The following is a 5368-nucleotide window of genomic DNA, read 5'->3' as shown; positions in this document are numbered from 1 at the left end:
AAAAGTCAGAATACAATTTTAAACACAAGCTGTTTAAGACAAAGATATTAGCTTTCAAACTAATTTTGAGATTTTAAATTTTACCATATTCCTTTGGAAACTTTAAATTCACAATGTAGTTAACATCTTTAAAACTCAGAGAAGACATAGAAGCAGCTACCTGTTAGTTACCTAATTAATCAAATTTGTACAAATATTTTAGTGGAAATTCAGTCAGCATATCTAACTCAGAGTTATTCAGTCAATGCACATTATTTTAAAAAATGATCAACAGCTAAAATCAAACAATAAAAAATAGGAGCTATTCTTACAGTACTTCTGGAAAATTCTAGGCCTATAAGTCCCTATACACATGTCACACAGAGAAAATATTATTTTATGTGGTATATCACTGAAGGTTCCTTGAATAAGGATAAAATATATGGGAGTTTTTTGTTCTTTACATTCTAAGTATTCTAAATATGGAAAAATCATAAGCACTGGTTTGCACAGCATATTATTGAAATATATTTTTAAAATTCTCTTATTTACTTATAAGAAGAAACAAATACTCAAGTTAAAAAAAAGTTAGACATATTAATTTAACAGGATTTACTTGAGCAAATAACAATTTATGGATCAGGCAGCACTCAGGACCAGAAGAGGTTAAAACAGCTCCACTTTAGCAGCATGAACAGTGACATTTTATAAGCTGAATGTAGACATGAAGTAAAGAAATTACTTGATTGGCTACTGCCAGACATTTGTTTATTTTAGGTATAATCCTGTGGAAAGTCCTTAGTTAGAGGACAATTGGCAGTTTCTGACAGGTAAAGCTTACGTTTCATTTCAGTCTTCACATTGGGCTTCAGCTTGCTTGTGCAGGAATTCAAGACATGGGAGCTGTCTCAGCCTAATGGCCTCTCAATTGAAATTATTTTTAATGTTAAGAAAACTTAAATCTCTGAAATCTCTTATCAGGCAGTTAAAACCAGATAACTAACTAATCAAAGACAATGAAAAGATTTTTGAGTATCATTTGACAACATTTTGTTAGCAGTAGAATATATCTTAGTCACACAGCATCAAAGTATGTTACTGGTGGTGAATCCATATGGGTCTGAAGGAGCCTCAGTTCTTCTTTCCTCAAAAGAAAGAATTTGACTGAGGGGCACAAGGCAGAGGAGAGACTGAGGCCAGTTTTAGAGCAAAAGTGAAAGTTTATTAAAAAGTTTTAGAGTAGGAACAAAAGGGAGTAAAGTATACTTGGAAGAGTAATAATAATAAGCAGGTGAGTTGAAAGACAAGTGCACAATTTGCCCTTTGGCTTAGGGTTTTATATGTTGGCATATACTTCAAGATCTTTCATCCGTTGTCCACTGACTCTTCCCTTAGGGTGCGCTGCACCCATGCACAGTGGCCTATAAGGACGTGGGAAGGGAGCAAGCACAGAGTGTTTACTGGAGTTGTACATATGCTTACTTGAGGCATTCTTCCTCACCAGTCAAATATCCCTAGGAGGTCATACAAGTAGAACTCTGTCATTTTGCATTTTAATGTGCATGCTTGAGCCCGCTTGTCCAAATCCTGAGATCTTATTGGGAAGCTGCTGATCACCGGTTTCAGGTGTTTTCCATCTGCTGGGAGACTGCCTTTCCCTGGTACTGACTGTGATCAATTATTATTTTAGAGAGACAGTTAACAACTGCCTGGTGACCTGACAAGCCTGGTGCATGTGGAGTTGGGGAGCCCTCTCTTGTCCTGCTCATTCTGACCGGCTACCTACTGTAACAATTGATTTACAGAAATTTAAAAAAAAAAAAAAGCTATGCTTTTTATGCAAACTTTTTTACTCTTTTAGATTAAGGTTTGATAAACTTTTCTAATTAAAATGTTATCTTAATAATAAAATTAAGACTAAGACTACACTTTTATAAAACAAACAGTATCATCAGACTATTTTTAATGAGAAAAACTGGAAAAAAGCATTGTTTTAAACTTTAGTGATTCTGTAAATCAAAGCAAAGATACTAAACTAATACCAACTAAATGATAGTTGGCATTATGCTACTTTAAAACATAAGAGAGCTCAATGATGTAGTGAAACTAAAATAGAGTAAATGTTAAGTCTGAGGATCTAGTCCCGGTTCTGGCATCAGTTAAACAAAGGCACGGGTATGTTATTTAGACAAATAGCCCAAATATTATCATCACTAACAGTAGCAGTTTGCTAAGGGATATTGCAACCCATGTCTGTATAGAGGGAAAAAAAAAAAATTCTCTATCCTTCATAGTTTTTTACTGGGCTTTCTGTAAAAAAACACAAATTAACATGAGAAAAACAAATAGACATTTGTTAACATTTGTAGTTTTATATATACATGGGAGACACCAGAAAGTTTGTAATTTTATAAAGTATATCTCAAAGAATAGGCTTAAACTTCAGACTTAAATATCATCATTACCTAAAAGAAAAAAAGTATGTGGGGAAAGACCTGGTTAAGATGAAATGATGAGGAAAATCACCTTTAACAAAGGCATGGTTTGTTATGCAGATTTAAGTCATTGCCTTCTTCATTCAGCCATCCCTCAATTCCTGGTGCAGAGAGGAAGATCTCCCTACAAACAGAAATTATCATTTTTTGATGTAACTTTCTCTTACAGAAAGACAAATTTTCAGAGCTACTTCTGTGTCTGTTTCTCAGAGTAACCAGTTCAAAATAATTAATATGTCTAAGAAGCACTTTTTAGGGTGGCATATTCTGATCTCCAACAGTCATATTTTGAGTGATGTGTTTGGAGTCCCACTGTCTGTAGAGTCCATTCTCACTTATAAATAATAGAATATATTATTTATAAAATTATCTCCACTTGTAATAGACAGAGTTCTAATTTAATTCTTTTAACATTTGAATACACTCAGAATGTAAAATTATTGAAACTTCTATAATAAAAAATATAATTCTCATATTTTACAGTTGAAATATAAACAATATATCACCAACTAAAGTTAGACTAGAAGAGCGTATCCTTATAAGAAATACTAAGACTTTATATGTGTTTGAACTACAGTGATACTTCACCTTCTAAGAGTTTTAAAATATCTGATCATTGGACAATTTGTCTCTCAGATATATTCAATTGAGAATTTGGCCCTGGATATTTGTACTCAAATATACTACAACCAAAAGTTGAAACTCAGTTAACAGGAAATCCTTCTGATATACGTGTTACAGGAAAGGGGTCCCGATCCAGACCCCAAGAGAGGGTTCTTGGATGTCACACAAGAAAGAATCCAGGGCAAGTCCATACAGTAAAGTGAAAGCAAGTTTAATAGGAAAGTAAAAAAATAAAGAATGGCTACTCTATAGAGAAACACCAAGGGCTGCTGGTTGCTTATTTTTATGGTTAATTGTTGATTATATGCTAAACAGGGGATGTATTATTCATGCCTCCCCTTTTTAGACCATATAGGCTAACTTCTTGATGCTGCCATGGCATTTGTAAACTGTCATGGTGATGGTGGGAGTGTAGCAGTGAGAAAGACCAGAGGTCACTCTTGTGGCCATCTTGGTTTTGGGGGGGTTTAGCCGGCTTCTTTACTGCATCCTGTTTTATCAGCAAGGTTTTCATGACCTGTATCTTGTGCCAATCTCCAATCTCATCCTGTGACTTAGAATGTCTAACCATCTGGGAATGAAGCCCAGTAGATTTCGGGCATATTTTACCCAGCTCCTATTCAAGATGGAGTTCCTGTGGTTCAAACGCTTCTGACATATGCGGTAAAAGGGAGTCGAAAGTATTATTTTCAGATTGATCATACCACATACATTCAGCAAAATATGAGTCCGACATACCAGAAATGATAATAGAAACAAAAATAAATTTCAGTGGAGTTAATGAGTACAATTAACTCATATTTTGAATTTGCACATTCAAAATATGAATCTAGACATATTTTTTTTTCCTTTTTTGGAATGTGTTATGTTAAAGAGAACCTTTGGACAGATTAAACTTAAGAGAGTTTAACTGAGCTAAGAATAATTCATGAATTGTGCACCACCACCACACTCCCCTTACAGACAATAGAAGTGAAGAATAGAAACAGTTACATTGGTTACAGCCTGGCATTTGTCTTATGCTAACACTGTTGGAAAAGTTCATCACTTTTGGCTGAAACTTGCTGATTTGTATAAGAATAGATTACTGTCTGTTTAAACATCCATTTAAGGTTACAGTCCACTATGTATGAAGGAACTTTTAAGCTGAACTTACAAGGAGGTTGCTTTAGGCTAAATTTAATTTAACAGTTGTATGAACTGATATATGGAAACATACCTACTATTGTCTGAACATAAGTGAACTTGCACTTACAGTATAACAAATTATGCCACTTGAAGAAGGCAATGGCTAGTAAGGTTGAAGTGTTGACAATAACGGGCTGCAGTGTATCTTGAAATAAACACTTATTCATTGGGAGAAGTAAAATAAATTTTTTAACAAAAATAAAACCACTGAAAAAATAAAATTTGAGTGCTCCCTTCAGCAGTACATATATAAAATTGGAACGATACAGAGAAGATTAGCATGGCCTCTGTGTAAGGATGACATGCAAATTCGTGAAGCGTTCCATAATTTTGGCCAGGATCATCCTGATACAAAAACCTGGCAGAGACACAACAAAAAAAGGAAACTTCAGGCCAATATCCCTGACAAGCATTGATGTGAAAATCCTCAATAAAATACTGGCAAACCGAATCCAGCAGTATATCAAAAAGCATATCCACCACTATCAATTTGGCTTCATTTCCAAGATGCAAGGCTGGTTCAGCATATGCAAGTCAATAAGTGTAATCCATCACATAAACAGAACCAATGACAAAAACCACATTACTATATCAATATATGCAGAAAAGACCTTTGATAAATTCAACATCCCTTCATGATAAAAACTCACAATAAACTAGTTATTGATGGAGCATATCTGAAAATAATAAGATCTATTTATGACAAACCCACAGCACATGTAATACTGAATGAGCAAAAGCTGGAAGCATTCCCTTTGAAAACTGGCACAAGACGAGGATCCCCCTCTCACCACTCCTATTCCACATAGTACTGGAAGTTCTGGCCAGGGCAATCAGGCAGGTATTGAAACAGGAAGAGAGGAAATCAAATTATCTTTGTTTGCAGAAGACATGATTCTATGTTTAGAAAATCCAATAGTTTCAGCTCAAAGACTCCTTAAGCAGATAAGCAACTTCAGCAAAGTCTCAGGATACAAAATTAATGTGCAAAAATCACAAACGTTCCTATACACCAACAATAGACAAGCAGAGAACCAAATCATGAATGAACACTCATTCACAACTGCTACAAAGAGAATAAG

At 34.7% G+C, this 5368-nt stretch overlaps 1 non-coding gene across 1 annotated transcript; it reads left to right on the top strand.

Moving 5' to 3' along the window:
- The first annotated feature begins 4512 nt into the window (after positions 1–4512).
- Positions 4513–4618, top strand: LOC126957672 (U6 spliceosomal RNA). Its single transcript, XR_007726860.1, has one exon. It is a non-coding gene; the product is annotated as a U6 spliceosomal RNA (small nuclear RNA).
- Positions 4619–5368: the final 750 nt, after the last annotated feature.

The sequence above is a fragment of the Macaca thibetana genome, chromosome 6 (assembly GCF_024542745.1).
Source record: "Macaca thibetana thibetana isolate TM-01 chromosome 6, ASM2454274v1, whole genome shotgun sequence".
Lineage (NCBI taxonomy): Eukaryota > Metazoa > Chordata > Mammalia > Primates > Cercopithecidae > Macaca > Macaca thibetana.
The sequence above is the reverse complement of the archived record's forward strand: the minus strand, read 5'-3'. Positions and strand labels throughout refer to the sequence as shown.